Here is a 16,285-nt window from a genome sequence, read left to right as displayed (position 1 = left end):
CCAAGCCAGCTCTTAACCAACGCGCCACTCAGCCGGCCCTCATTGATGGCTTTAATAGCCTAATTCTCTCTATATTTTTTTTATTATTAAAGCAGTGGTTTAGAAAACATTATGGTGTAAAGTGTATTTGGGCATGAGAAAAACTTAAGTTTTTCATATATCTATGGAGTCCATGTGCAGACCTGACATATTTTTATCATTTATAAATAAAACTGCAAAAAAAAAAAGGTGAAACAGGTTGTGCTAGACTCTCCCTAGTGTTTTTTTCCAGTTTCATTGAGATATAATTGACATGTATTAATGTGGGGTTTTTTGTATTTGTTTTTCAGAGTAGGTCCAGGACCAAGAATATATTTCATCTTTGTGCTAGATTCTTTGTATTCCTGCAGACCCTTTTTTCACATGCTTACTAAGTGTCTCTGATTCTTTATTGGATTTTTGCTTTTTGAAATAGTTTACGACACATTAATTTTCAAGGCTTGATATTGCTATAATTCTTTTAAAATATATATAACAGCTTTATTGAGATATAATCCACCATACCATACAATTCACCCATTTAAAATGTACAATTCAACAGTTTTCAGTGTATTCACAATGTTGTGCAGCCATCAACACAATCTTTTAGAACATCTCATCACCCCAAAAAGAAACCCTGCACCCATTAGCAGTCACTCCCCATTTCCCCTACTCTTCTACCCCAGCCCTGGGAAACCATGAATCTACTTTTTGTCTCTATAGATTTGCCTATTCTGGGTATTTCATATAAATGGACTCATAGAATGGGTCTTTTGTGACTGGTTTCTTTGTGTTCTTTTGTGACTGGCTTCTTTCACTTAAGGTAGCGTTTTCAAGGTTTATCCATTTTGTAGCATGTATCAGTACCTAATCCTTTTTAATTCCAAATAATCATTGTGTGGATATACCACATGTGATGATTCCACTGGAAACGAATTTGTAAACATAATTGCAATATCAGTTAATATAATGGTTCATTTTTATGTTCCTTCAGTTTTACAAAAAGAAATTTAGTTTGTAGTGGTACTCTCATGTAATAGATCACAGTAGAGAATAAATAGTAGTGGGGTCTGTCCTTCCATGCCCTTTAGGGTTTTGTCTTTCTGACTCTAAGACTCATACTCCTTTAAATGTTACCTTTGGGAAAAGTTGCCCTCTTTTATATTCAGAAGGCTTGGCTCTTTCTATTAAGAGCTGCTTTTTTTTTTTTCTCAGAAAACTAAAGGAAGATAAAGGATGCTTTTTGCTGATGGAAACCTGGTTTTTGTTCTTGATGCCTGATGACATGATTTCTCACTCTGGAAACGATCTTCCTCTCTTCTTGTAACAAAACATGGAGATTCTGGTGTGCTTTCTTTCTGAAAGTCAAAGGGTCATGGCAGTCCCTGGAGGAAGGCACAGGCTCTGGCTGTTTGGGGAGTGATGTGGAAGCCAGATCTAGTGACAATCATCAGTTCTCCCTGGGGAAAATTCCCAGGTAAGGAAAGAACGACAGAACTGGCTCATTAGGATTGCCCAATGATTATTGGTAGAAATGGTAGGCAATTTTCAATCTTAAAAATCAATCCAAAAAATCACCTGCATCTTCACCCCATTATTGAATAGCTGTTTAATATTAGGTAAGGTTTTTAATATCCCTGAAACTTAGTTTTCCCACCCAGAAAGTGAAGTACTGGAGGTAACAATACCTAACTCATGGTTTTGTGTATGTAAAGTACCTTATACAGGACTTGGCGCACCCTGTGTTAATGAGATGAAGTATATAAAGTATGAGGAAACAAGACATAAATACAAAAAATTTAAATGTAAGAAATAAAGTAATAGTGCATACATGCTATTACTAGCTGGTAAGAAGGACTTTATACTCAGAAAAGAGTGATTTGGACAATAATATTAATCTAGTGAGTACTTACTGTGTTCCAGGCACTGTATAGTTTTGTATACATTAATAATTCTCACTGAATCTTCACAGAAATCATGTAAATATTTATTACATTTTGGAGTTGAGGCAAACTAAACCTGAAACTAAGGCCAAGGTTGCACAACTATGAAATAGTACAGCCATGATTATAAGCAGAGCTGTGAGCCCCTAGGCCTGTATACGAATGGGAGGAGAGGGACTGAAACTGAAAGAATGCTAGAATATGAAGAAGTCAAAAGGAAAGGGTGTTTCAGGTGGGAGGTCAGCCTTACGAAACGCACTGAAAAAGGGTTCAAGGGACGTGTCACATGTAGGGACAGGTCAGTGATTGGTCCACTTTGGCAGGAGACACCGCATAGTTAAAGAGTGCCAGGCAAGGGCATGTGTCTACACTTGATCCAGTGACAATAGAAAGCACTGAAAGGTTTTTGAGCTGAGATGACAGGATCCAAGTGATATTTTAGAAACAATAGTCTGGCAGTGGTGTGCAAATTGGATTGAAAAAGAAAATGTGAAAATGCATTTCAATGGAAGAAATAGCAGGGGTTGGCGACTCACTAGAAAGGAAGGTCAGAGGAGGCCATGAAGGTCAGTGCCAAAGAGACAAAGCCCTCGGGCAAGTTTGGCACCAAATAATTTTGTCGAAGTGAGAATTTGTAAATGACTCCGGGACCCTCATTTCTGTAAACTTCCTGTACCTCCCAAAATGCAGGCTCCTCCCAGCACCCGTCTTTTCTGGTGGTCTCCTCCCCTTGCTTTCTACTCCATCCAGTACTCCCTAACACCACCCCTACAAAGCCCTTTTTGTTCTAAACAAAATCCCCTCCCTCCTAGAGCCCTTCACTGAGCCTCCCTCCCATCTGCCTCCCTCGCTGAAACCTGACCGGCCCGGGGACCCTGGGGACGGCAGCTCTCTCCCTCAACCACTCCCAGGCTCAGGGGACCAGTTGGACAGGTGAAAATTTGCATTTCCCCCATGTTTTGCCTAGTGTTCTTTTAAGGTATTTTATCTTTTTCTTATATACGAGTAAGTGCTCCTTATATAGTAAAGGCTTTGTCTCTTTGCTTGTTGTATTATAAATATTTTTCTAGTTTTTCATTTGGCTTAACATTTTTTATGGTAACTTTTGAGATATAGGTGTTCTATGTTTTTACTTTCTGAAATAGTTTTTAAATTAAATTTAATTAACTCAAGTAACAACACACAAATACATTCTCCTTGTAAAAACTTAAAACAATTTGAATAAACTAGTCTCTGATCTCTGTCCCCAACTCTAGTGCCCCGCCTCTCCTGCTGAAACCACTCAGGTCCTGAACTTTTTCTATGGAATTATATATACTTTAATTTTTTTATGATTTCTTTTGCTTTTATGCTGAGAGAGGCCGTCCTCATCCTCAGGTCATAAAATATTCACCTATATTTTCTTTATATTCTAAGTCTTGAGGCCAATTGGAGTATAGTAGAGCAAGCAATGTGAGATAATCAACCATTTTTCTTTACTGATTTGGAATTTAGTATATATTAAAGTCTTTGGATATGCTGGCATCGCAGCTAGGTTTTTAGTCTATCAATCTGCCAGTTTTTCTGCTAGTACCACACTATTTATTATAGCCTGAGGTACACTTCAGTGTACTTCCCACCTGCCACCTACATGCTCTACAGTAACTCTTTTTTTCCGTTTCATCCTTGGGGGTTCATGAAGGACCTCCCAGTTAGCATCCGCCCTCACCAGACCGTTACGAACTCTTCCTCTCCTCACTGAAATGAAATCAGTTTTCTCTCTTGAATTTTTATAAAGTTCCATTATTTTTCTAGTCACCCAGGTTCAAAAGCACCAGCAGATGTGTATAATTCAGCAGCTGTCTCCACAACTACTAACTGTCCTGCATCTTTTCCCCACCCCAAAACCTGTACTTCTCAGGGTAAGAAATAAGCTCCCAGTCAAAGGAGCACAAGAAACCTCCTCCTGGCCCTTTAATTTCACTTGGATGTACTCCTGGCCTCTCTGTGCATTATTTCCCTATTGAGATGTTTGTTATATTACTAGAATATCCCTTACTCTGACTTACTAAGGAAAAAACCTAATTGAGAAGGTTTAAACATAAGTAAAACAACAGTGGGATATACTGAAGGCCGTTAAGAAAAGCTTAGCCTTAGAGTCTTAAATGTTGTCTTAGAAACTAGTAGTGTGGATGTACCTATGGGTGCCTTTGTCTATGTTTTTGTTTTTAAACTTCATTTTGAAGTAATTTCAGCTCCCAGGTTGTAAAAATGGCACAGTGAGTTCCCATGTACCCTTCATCCAGCATCCTTCAATGATAACCTCTTACACAGCCATAGGATGTTATCAAAACCAGGAAATGGACATTGGTACAGTACCATTAACTGCTGCCTCACGTGGATCACATACGTTCTAGAATTACCCTGAGAGTTCATTTGGTGACTAACCATGCAAAACAGTCGTGCAGCCAGCTGCTTTTCAACTATCTTATTTGCATTCAGACTTAGTGATATATGTTAAAAGAAGTGAGACGTTGAGCCCAGAACAAAGTGTAACAGGGAATCTAGTGGACTTTCTTGTCAAAGCCAGCTCTACAGAATTTCCTTTTGATCCTTCCTCTGAAGGATATTTTTGTTCCCCAAGTAGCCCACCAAAAGTTTCATGGAATAGCAGATTACTCCTCCTGTTTGGTATGTTCTGTCTCCAGTTTTACCGTTTCCAGGTGAGGAGCCAGGAGTCAAGTTAGGCAGGGGAGGGAGGCCATGGCCTCTGCTGTTGTTACAAGTCAAAAGCAAACCTTGTAGGCCTCCCCTGTGGTTTTTAACTGAGACAAAAGGAAAATAATGTGACAGAAGCAAATTGACAGCAACCACCTCTGCCAGCAGTTACTAATATAACATATTATAGAATTTCAGGTTCTCTTGGTCAAACAGTGCTGCCCTAGATGCTGTTTCCCATACAGATAGTTTGATCTTGGCCCTTGCTTGAGACAATATTGAAACCGTACACTTATTATAAAGTGCCATTGATATGACAGTGATGCATTTCAGGGTCTTTGGCTTTAGAAAAAGGAGAAAATGTAACTTTATGAAGACATCAAAGGAATTTTTTTTGAGAAAGAGGTCTTGTGCGGTAGAGAAAGATGTATTACAGTGGTGTGACAAATTAAGTTCTGGTTTTTTAGGGGGTTCAGTATCTGAAATGTGAATATATCTAAATGGGGGATATAATCTTTAGAAGTTATCATCACTCACATGACTGGAATTCTTCCCTATCACAATGGAGAATTATCGTGGATATGCCCTGCCTTAACATATCACAATCCCAGAAATTCACTTGTAGCTCTCAAATTGGGGCTTTAAATGTTAATATTAGAAAAAAGGTATCCCGTTTATAAGATAACTCATTTGGTACCTTTAAAACAGTATATTCCTACAGATCTTTTTAAATTGTTTAATTTAAAAAAAAAAATCTTTCTTTTCACAGGGCTGTTTTAAATTGCTAAAATTAAATTCACCTGCATGAAAAAGTGTTCTCTCTGGGCCCTCATATTAAGGCATCTCACAGGATCTCAGAGTGGTACCTTTTTCTAGTTAAATGTGTACATTCAAATGACCAGCAAGCAGATACACTATTTTTTTTTAAGGGACTTTTTTTTTTTTTAATTTTTATTCGGTAACTGTGTTTTTTCCAGAACCCATCAACTCCAAGTCAAGTCATTGTCCTTCAGTCTTGTTGTGGAGGGCACAGCTCAGCTCCAAGTCCAGTCGCCGTTTTCAATCTAGTTGTGGGGAGCACAGCCCACCATCCCAATGTGGGAATCGAACCGGCAACCTTGTTTTTCAGAGCACGCGCTCTAACCAATTGAACCATCTGGCTGCCCCCTCATTTATTTTTAAAAGCTAACAAATCTTTTAAAATAGTATGAAAACATAAAGGAGACTGACTCTGCTATTTATTATTAATAATAATATCCCATTTAAAAATGATTCCTTTGCACTTGGTCAAGCTGCATAATAGAGGTAGTGACCTTTGCTTCTCTGGCAAAGCTTTAGTAATGTGCCCCCCGTTTTCACCTTGTAGCATCTTTTAGAAACTCCATTTCCCAGTTTATAATTCTAAATTGTTATTAACATGACAGAAAAGAATTGTTTCTAGAATCTGATTATTTTTTAAATAAACTGAAAATAAGAATGAAGTCATAGACAAATAAGAACTGTACAGTAACTCGAAGCTACCTGTTAATAAAAGTGCCATGAAAAAGAAAAATTAATTTGGACTTTACAAAATAGAATAAAAATAAAATACTGATTATAAAATTAGTCCCTTTTTTGCCTTAATTCAAACAATTCTAAAGTGAAGATCCATCCTAAGAAAATGTACGCTATAAAAAAGTTAATATTGACTACCCTTATATAGAGTACCCCAAACCTAATAATTCCTCAGCAATTTCTCCATTATTCATCCTTCTAGCCATATTACCCAAGAGAAAAATAAAATTTTTGCTAAGTACTTTTGGTACAATGGAAATGCTACTGATCAATGTGACCAAACAGTAACTCACAGCCAAAGATTTCTCTGCTTTTGCTGTCAACTTAATGAGAGGAAACACCTCTGCCCTCAAGAAACCCATAACCAAATTAGGGCGCCAATAACTGGTACACAGAATGCCTGCTGAAAGCACTATGAGCACTCAGAATAGAAAATGAGAGGAAGAAGACGAGAAATAGGCATTGGGGAGGCACAATTTGGCAAGTGGAAACTGATTTTTAAATGTTGATGAACTCAGAGATGTGGGGTTATAGTGTCTGTTTTAGCAAGGAGGAACAACGTGTGGCCTGGTCATTCTGCCCCTGTGCTTAAAGAAGCCGCACACCACTGCCTTTAGCGAAGTGAAACCAGTGACACCAGAGTTGATACCGCAGAAGCTGCTGCAAAAATTAATCAGATCCAATTCACCAGACCCTGCTGGAATCCTCTTCCGCAGGAAGTTACTGTATATGTTAGAGTCATGAGGAGCCCAAGCCCGCATCACTAAAGAGAAAAAAGCTTCCAAGGAAAGAAATTCAAGTGACCAAGGCTATGAAAAATTAGGCCTGTACTTTGCTTAACAGTTAATTTTTATGAAAGTTATTTATGTTTTTATTTTTAAGTCATATACAGATTTAAATTTTTTCAAACAGTATAAAAGGTTCTATAGTGAAAACTAAGTCTCCCCCCCACCAAAAAAATTTTTTTCAGTTTAAAAGGTGTTTTTTTTAAAATCAGATGGAGGAATAAATTATATATTAAAAGAAATAGGGAGACTTGACAGGCCTTAAGTGGGAGGAGTAAGACAATGACATGGTAGCACTGGAGTACAACGGGCAGTTTGCAGGTTTGGTCGGAGAAGGAAGAGACTTCCTATTAAAGGCTTCTGGATTTCTTTGTCATATTAGACCTTTCCCACTTCTAGATTATAAAAAAGAGTCCCGCGTTTTCCCTTAGTACTTTTTTCTTCCCTCCCCCTCCCCCTCCCCCTCAATCTTTGACCTATCTGAAATACATTTTAATGAAAGGAGTGAAGTAGAGATTTAATTTAATTTCTCTAGATGGCTACCCTTTGGTTCCAACACTATTTATTCAGTAGTTCATCTTTTTTGCCACCAGTTTAAAATGTCCCTATTAACATAAAATTCCATATAATTTTGTTTTCTAGGTGAACTTTCTATTCTCTTCCATTGACCTGCCTCATCCATCATTACACACTATTTTAATTACTATACCTTTGTAAGTTTTAACATCTGGAAGGGTATATTTGTTACTTATTTTTTGTTACTCTTCAGTTTTCCTGGTGGTTCTCATACTTTCCATATGAACTTTAGAATTAGTTTTTCTGGTTTTCAAACAATCCTATAGTTATTTGGATTGCATTAAATTTACATATTTTTACAACTTTACATTGCATTAATGAATTTATGGTATATTACATCTTTATGACATTAATATTTCTCTATTCAAAATTAGGGTGTACCTTTCCATTTATTTAAGATTTATTTTGTGTCCCTCAGTAGCGTTTAAAGTTTTTCTTATAGATCATACATTTTATATGATATGTTTATTCCTAAATACTTAACATTTTTGTTGCTTTTGCAAATGAGAATTTTCATTCCACTGTTTTCTGATTTTCGTTAATATATAAGGCATTTTTTACTTTTTGTATATTAATTTTGAGCCAAGCAGCCTTACTTATTATTTACAGTAGCTTTTCATTTGATTCTTTTGGGTTTTCCAAATATCTAATCACATAACTTGCAAATAACAATAATTTACTTTCTCTTTTCCAATTTTTATACTTCTTATTTCTTTCTCTTATAATTATATTGCCTAATATCTCCAGAAAGTGTTAAATAATAGTGGTGCTGGAAGGTATCTCTGTCCTGCTTCTAGTGTTTGTCTTTCTACTAAGCATGAATCGTGGCTCACTTTACACATAACATCTTTATTTCTCCTTACTCAACACTTCTTCACTCGTTCTCTTCCCTGAATACAGGAAGCTCCCGACTTACGAGCAAGTTCTGTTCCGGGAGAATGTTCGTAAGTCGGATTCCTTCGTAAGTCCGATAAAGTGCGTCTTATACACCTTTGACGCTTCGTAGCAGTCTCCTCCACATCACCACTGCTTTTCCTCTTGCTTCGGACACCCTGGGCTCCGATTGAGCATGTACTACTGTACAGTATCGCACTGTACAGTGAACACACAGCAGCACAACTGTGACAATGTCCGGCAGACACGTGAGCTACTTCGGCGATTTGTTCGCATCTATGAATGTTCATAATGCGAGGTCCATTTGTATCTGTGAAAGTTGGCAACTCGAATGTTCGTAAGTCAGGAACTTACTGTACAAAATGTTTCTTTTAACCCATTGTTAAAAACCTGTATTTTGGTTCCATCACCTAATATTCACCTTCAACTCTACGTCATCCAAAGACCATAAAACTCAGGATATACAAGAATGAGCAAACTAAGGGAGACCTGAACTGCTAATGGTTGAAAGGATTAAAATCACTTTCACGAGCCTATGACTGAAATCAGAATTGCATTGGTTTGAGAATTTTGGTGTTTACTAGTGTGATTAAGACTTAATTTTTCTGGGTCTTTTTACAAATAAGTTATTTTTCATTTTACTAAGAAAAAATGTAATGTTAAAAGTTGTAATAGAAGCAAAGGTGAAATTTAACCTTTGAAGGAAAGGATAAGATAGATGATGGCAGAGCACAAAGAATAAGGTGGATGTTTTATGGTCACCTTATTCCTTACCCATGGGGAGAGGGAGGCAGCTGGAGATAGACGGAGAAGGCTGAACTGCAGTCTGACCATCATTCCAAATCCTGGGCTGCTACTTCTCAGCCGTGGAACTTTTTAGGGTTCTTAACAGCTCTGCGTTAGTGCTTTTCTCCTAGTCTCATCACATAATGAGAAACTGCCATTTTTTTGGAACAAGTTTTGCTGCTCAGCGTTTACGGCATATAAAAAAGACAAAGGACGTTTCCTTCTTTCAGTGATGGAAATGGACTAGTCACGCTTGATGTTTTTTAGAAAGATTTTCTTGGAGTGATATGGATGGCTTTGCTCTGCAGTTGGTACATCTGGGGCAATTGTAGTCAGCCTCTGCCAATGACAATTACCGTGTCTTTGTTACTCCTGTTTTCCTGTCATGGTTGCCTCCATAGAGGTCCTCTGGTTTCTTCCCATCGCCTTTTATCAGCTTGTCTGGTGTGTCCTTGTGGTGATTATAACATTTAATTGGGCCCCCAAAAGGCAACTCAACTCTTGATTTTGCTGGCTCCTCTAATGAGAGACTTCAAAACAAGCGTCCGAGCTGACCAGAGGTTCCTGAGGGCATGGTGTATTCACTGTGCCCAGATGAGAATGGTACATAGGAAGGGGCCTGAAGCCGAAAGGGAGACTAGAGAGATGCCTGTGCCACAGTGTAAAGAACTATAAGTGATAAAGCTAAGAATTTAGGAAATTTTATCTTATCAGTGAACATTTTTTGAGGGTTTCTGAAGTGATGATATGATCCAGCCTGTATTTTACTCCTAATATATTAGATTATAAAGACTAGACAAGTGGTACCTCAGGTTTATTGCACGTAAGAATTGCTTTCTAAAATGAGCGTTCCCAGACCCCAGAGAGATTTCTGATTAAATAGGTCTGAGATGCCTTCGAACAGCACCTTTTTTTTTTTTTTTTAATTAGGGAATTGGGAGAAGGAACAGTTTGGGGAATTGGGGAAGGGGAACCAGCCAAGTTGTTGTTCTTCAATCTTATTTGTGGAGGGCGCCAGTCGCCATCTGGCTGCACATTGGCAGCTCATGGCCTCTAAGCTCAAGGTGCTGTGTTCAATCTTAGTTGCGGGTGGTCGTAGCCACCATCCCATGTGGGAGTTGAACCAGCAGCCTTGTTGTTAAGAGCACATACTCTATCCACTGAGCCATCCGGGCGGCAGCTCAGCTCAAGGTGCCGAGTTCAGTCTTAGTTGGGGGCCATCGAACAAGCAATCTTGTTAGGAGCACATGCTCTCACCAGCTGAGCCATCCTGCCACGTGTTGGCAGCTCCGCGGCAGCTCAGCTCGGGCTCAGCTCACTGGCCCATGTGGGAATCAAACTGGCGGCCCTGTTGCTCAGAGCTCATGCTCTTAAGCTAATTCTTAACCAACTGAACCCCTCGGCCAGCCCCCGGAAACAGCATTTTTAACAAGATCTCAAACCACACTTTGGGAAACAATGGACTAGACATTGAAAGAAAGAGATTAGTTGGGAGGCTATTGTATCAACAATGTGAAAGAAAAAATACCTTAAGAGACCCGATTAACAGCGCGTGCCAACAGTACCAAAATACCATTGTTTTCTAGTGATTTTCTTAGGAGTTGGGGAGATCAAGGTTCAGGGACTGCTGTAGGCTCAGTGGTCCCAAGAGTCTCTCTGAGGAGGTGCCACGGAAGCCAGGACGCGAGGGTATGAAGAGTCAAGGGCAGGAGCACTCAGGCGGGTGTCGCAGGCAGAAGAGACCACTAGTGTCGGAGAAAAAGAAAGGAGGCCATTGTGACTGGAGCACACTGACTGGGGCCTTGTCAACTGTGGAAAGAACTCAGGTTTTTTTTAAGTGCAAAGGAAAACGGGGATTGACATCTAATTTACAGTTTCAAGAAACCACTTCCTTCAGTGAGGAGAATGGATTGGAGGAGGAGGCAAGAAAAGAAGCAAGGAAAACCATCAGGACGCTAGATAGATGATTACGAATTAGTAGGAGTAGTAATAATAATAGCTAACATACTGCTTATTCAATACCCAGGCACTGTTCTAAACACTTTATATGAACCAGCTCATTTAAGTGTGCTACCCAGCTAGATCCTCTTTAATTCTCAAAAGTACCACAGTTTGGGTGATAAGTTACAGGAAATTGTGAATCAGCCAATCAACATTTTCAGAGAGGCTTAACATTTAAGAGCGCATGGTCTTCCTCCTCTACCCATCAATTCCAAACCATTCTATGAAAGCCATTGGCCTAGACAACCCCTGTAACCCAATGTTAGAAAACTGAATCTCATCTCCAGACTTCCTCAGCTCTTCCTTTTTGTCCCCTCTGCCCTGGCACTGTCGCTTGGTTCTGTCTGTCTTTTTCTGACTGTCCTTTTTTTCCTTTCAGCCCCTGCCTTGTGTCTTTCTCTCTCCCTGTTTGGTGTGTTCTGTGTGTCTTTCCTCTTTCCCAGGCTCTTTGCCTTCCTTGTTCCCTCTCTGCTCTCTTCCCCTCCTCATCTCCCTCAGTTCCTCCCGCTTCCCTCAACTGGCCAGCAAGGTACTGGCATGTACAGTGGCTCTGTTCTGTTTAATATGTAAAAATTGACGTGGACCATTTTTATTTAAAACTAATTAACTCCAAGAGCCAGTGTACTCATTCCAAAATGCTTGTAGATGGTTGTCAAAAAATGTTTTAAATCCTTTATCCCCGTTCCTGCATTCACATCCCTGGAGGAAATTTACCTAGAACCCCATTCATCTAGCTGGTTCCTTCCAATCCCCAGGCCTTCCCTTCCCACTCCACCGCCACCACGTCAGTGACTGCCTTCTCTACCTCAGGTCTGTCCCCAGCTCCTTCCCTGGACTGAACCTAAATCATACCCCATCACATCTATTCTCTAAAACATCACAGGACTTGTGTAACTTTCCATGGTGAGCCAAGAGTCTCTCATTCTTCCATAACGTTTACCTTCATTTACTTCCTTTTTTACCTTTCCTAAGGCTTGACAGTTTACAAACTATTGATTTTGCTCTGAAGCTTATTTTTAAGATGCTCTTTTACATTCGGGAGTACTTCTTTTGCCTGCCTGGTTGCAAATAACAGGCTCCTCCAAGCGGAGCCTTCCCCTAGTCAAGGAGTGTTCCTTTGTGCTGCTCCTGCACATAAATCACCAGGGAGCTTCTAAATGAGAAAAGACCGGCTGACCCAGCAGGTGGTGCTTATAAATAGCCCTCCAGCTCCCCTCCTTAGAGCTTGTCCACCTAATCCTCTCCTCTCTCAAGATTGGAAGTGACTTGACCTTTGAGTCTTAAAACTCAGGCCCTTTTTCTCTGAAAAATCTGGTTGGCAAAAAGCTGCTAAAACAAAAATGTTTTCAGCCAGATGATGACCAGCCATCAAAGCTTGCCTTTCATTTCCATTTTCAGCCAAATGTGCTTCCTCTTTTGAGGACCAGCTTTTCTCGTTGTTATTATTTTAAGACATCTACCTCAATAATTTTTATTTCATTTCACAAACAGGCTAGCATGGATTTGTATTTTTATGATTTATAAAGTTATTCCCAAATGGCTGCATCTCTACCATGAACTATGAGCCTTCTTTTTCACCCCTGAAATTACAGAACTTGTGGAGGGGCTCTGAGTAGCCTCTATCCCATTGTCATTGGATGGAGCTCTGTTTTTATTTCTCTAATTTTGTATTATTTATTGAGGATAAAATCTTACAGGTCTTGTTAGGATAATAAATTGAAGCCAGCGATATAGACACTGATAGGCAGTTTTTCAGATTAGGATACATGCAGGAAATGCTTAATTGTTGAACTGACCAAAGATACTTTTTAATATATTTCCCAAAAAGATGGTTAAGTCCTTAACCTGATTATTTATAAAGAGAAGAGATGCTTATATTAGGGAGATAAACCAGGTATTTTTAGTAGCTTCTCTCCCTTGCTATAAAATGGAAGAATCTTAAATACACTATCCACTATCAGAGAACACTCTAATGTAAGACTTTTTCCCTCTCATCTCCTAGTATAGATTGAACAGTAAATACTGGTCCCAGCTTTTTTCTTTGCTGACCTGGGCCAGTGGCAGCAGTGATTGTTCTGGAGAATGAATACTAGGTCTGATCCAGCTGTTGCGTTGTGAGGCGAGCCCCTTCTCCAAGGCTTTTATTGCAGTGGTCTGGCTAGAATGCCCCGCTTGAATGTGAGCCTGGAACTTTAAAAGTAATTTTAGTTTTGTTATTTAACTTAAGAAAGTCTGGTGTTCAGTGTGGCTGTATTGGTACGAAATAGACTGTAGAGAAAGGATGAAAAACATGCACAAAGGAAGTTGAATGAGTGAGTTCTGTGCCTTCTGAAAACCTTGGGCTAAAATGTCTCAGGCCGTTCTGTTTATATATGAGCTCAGAGTAGACTTGCAAGACAAGTTGGGAAAGCTTTCTCTGAACATGTGGCGACCCCAAATGGGTAAGCATATTTGTAGTAATTAGAATTCTAAGATGTGACCTAGGCAAGTATGTATACTTTTTACTTGCTTTTGAATTTAGGTGTTACCAAAAAAAAGTAGTTTAGAAATATGAAGCAACTCTTCTCGTTGCTATAATGCAAAGCAGTCACTGCATCCCACTGTGGGAGGGAGGCTTCAGGAGGCTGCTGGAAAGAGGACTTGGTTGCTAGACAGCAAAAAAAAAAAGAGAGAGCGAGATACCTAAACTGTATCCACTGCATTTATCCAAAGCTCAGTCTCTCTACCAATCCTAACCATCTTTCTCATAGTTTGCCTCCATGCATGGATAATATTGATTTTTCTCTTCCTTTAATGATTTGTCCATTATTTTTTTTTAAATAAACAAAAAAGCTCGGAACTATCTTTTTAAATGTAATCCTTATTTTTATCAGAGTTGGATGTGTACATTGTTTGGGTCATAGTTCTACCCAGTTTCTCATGAAGAGCAGCATTCCATGTCTTCCCACTCCTATTTTCTGCTCCCCAGGGAAAACTATTTTCGATTCTTTTTAGCTGATTTATTTGGTATGTATCTTGATGTTTCTAAATAGCACACTGTGGCTGTCTTATGTTTTTTTAGGCATTTTTTGTTGACTTCACACTATGGAAAATGAGTTTTGTTCTTTCTTAACACTTTACACCTGACCACATGCATATTCTTCCTCCTCTATCCTCCCATGTTAATTGTGTTGGGTCCATAGTCGGTGTTTTTATTATTATGACTAAGTCAACACTGTTTGCAGTGCAGCCATGTAACATACTGTGACTACTGCTTTCTTCCAGTACCACCTTTGATTTTTTTTTTTTTACCTGATGTCAATAATTATCTTGGATTTTTATTCATTTGCTTAGATTTTCTGTACTTTCACTAATTTAACCCTCATCGCCCCTAATTGTATCAATCTTCTTTCCATATAAACACATTAGATATTCTATGAATTTCATCTGAGTGTTCTGACCTGCTCTTGTCTGGACCCCTAGTCACCTTCCAGGCCTGCTATTCTGGGGTCTCTTTCACCAAAAAGACCTTGGAGTCTTTTTTACTCCAAAGACACCTCCACCTGTCTCATGTTTTAGACGCCTTGCTTTCTGGATTCAGTGGCGTCCTCTTCTTTGGTGTTCTCTGTCGTTTTGACAGAGGATATTATCATTAGTTTCTTGAGAAAGTAAAGTTTTTTTTTAGTTTTGGGAATCTTGTCCCTGAGAATTTTAAAGGCACTGCTCCATTTTCTTTTTTTTGTATCCTACAGAGCCCCTATTGAAAAGTCTGTTTCATTCCAACTTTTTTTCCCCATTCTGATTTTGACCCATTATGTGACAATTTGTTTTCCTTCTGTAAGTTTCTCTTTAACCTTGACGTTATACAAGTTCACAATAATGTGACTTGGGCACTTGCTGGACCCTTTTAAATCTGGTACATTTTCTTGAATTAATTCATTGATGATTTCTTCTCTTTGTTTTTTTCTGTTCCTTCTCAAACTCCTACTAGTTAGATGTTGGACTTCTTGGACTGACTTCCAGATTTTGTGTCTTTACTCTCCTGTTTTCTATCCTTACCGTCTTTTTTTTTTTCTTTCTAAAAGTGTTCTTCAACTTTGTCTTCCAATCCTTGCAGAGTTCTTTGGTTCTGCTATCAAATGTATATTTTTCTAGAGTTCTGTTTTGTTCTCTAAGTGTTCTTTTTTACATTGGTATTATTGACTCACTTATTATATGGTGAACAATACAGAAGCTAGAAAATATATACTTAAGTTAGAAGATACTTTCTTTTTTTTTTAAGATTTTTTATTGGGGAATCGGGGGAGGGGAACATTGTTGGGGAATTGGGGAAGGGGAACAGCCAAGTTGTTGTCCTTTTGTTCTTCAGTCTAGTTGTGGAGGACGCCGTGTCACTGGCCCATGTTGGTATTATTGCGCTCTTCCTGGGTGAGGCAGATCAGTTGCCGGCCATTGGACAGCCACTCATGGCAGCTCATGAAAGCTCACGTCCACTGTTGGCCAGCCCCACTGCCGCCTAATCCGTTGCCGGCCACTCACGGCAGCCCAGCTCCAGGTGGAGCTGTTGTTCACGATCTTAGGTGCAGAGGATGCAGCTTACTGGCGCATGTGGGAATCGAACTGGTAGCTCCGCTGTTCAGAGCTTGTGTTTTTACCAACTGAGCCACTCGGCAGGCCCAGAAGATACTTTCTGACTGAGATTATCTGTCAGTTGACCAGCCTCAAAAGTTGTAATCTTGAGCCAGAGAAAAATCACCTAAATGTACAGAATTCAATTGTATATCCATTTTAGTGTCTGTATGCTGCCCCTGATTGTTTTTGTTTGTTGTTTTTAATGCTCTTTTTTAAAATTTTTCATCTTCCTCTGTAGTCTCTTTTTCCCTCTAAGTTGCTTTTTTTCTCTTTGTTTTGGTCTGTCTTTCTTAAAAATCTTTCTTGAGTTTCTGGTGATCCTTTGCTATATGGTCATATTTAAGAACAGGCCCCTGAAAAGCTACTTGAGAGCTCTGGGCTGCGAGTAAAACGTAGGGACTGTGATCTTTACTGCACAGT

General features: G+C 39.2%; 1 protein-coding gene across 1 annotated transcript in view; it reads left to right on the top strand.

Moving 5' to 3' along the window:
- PDE6D (phosphodiesterase 6D) overlaps positions 1–16,285 on the top strand; it is a 43,694-nt gene that overhangs the window by 18,826 nt on the left and 8,583 nt on the right. The window lies entirely within an intron of this gene.

The sequence above is a fragment of the Hipposideros armiger genome, unplaced genomic scaffold (assembly GCF_001890085.2).
Source record: "Hipposideros armiger isolate ML-2016 unplaced genomic scaffold, ASM189008v1 scaffold_17, whole genome shotgun sequence".
Classification (NCBI taxonomy): domain Eukaryota; kingdom Metazoa; phylum Chordata; class Mammalia; order Chiroptera; family Hipposideridae; genus Hipposideros; species Hipposideros armiger.
This window is presented reverse-complemented; position numbering and strand designations above follow the sequence as displayed.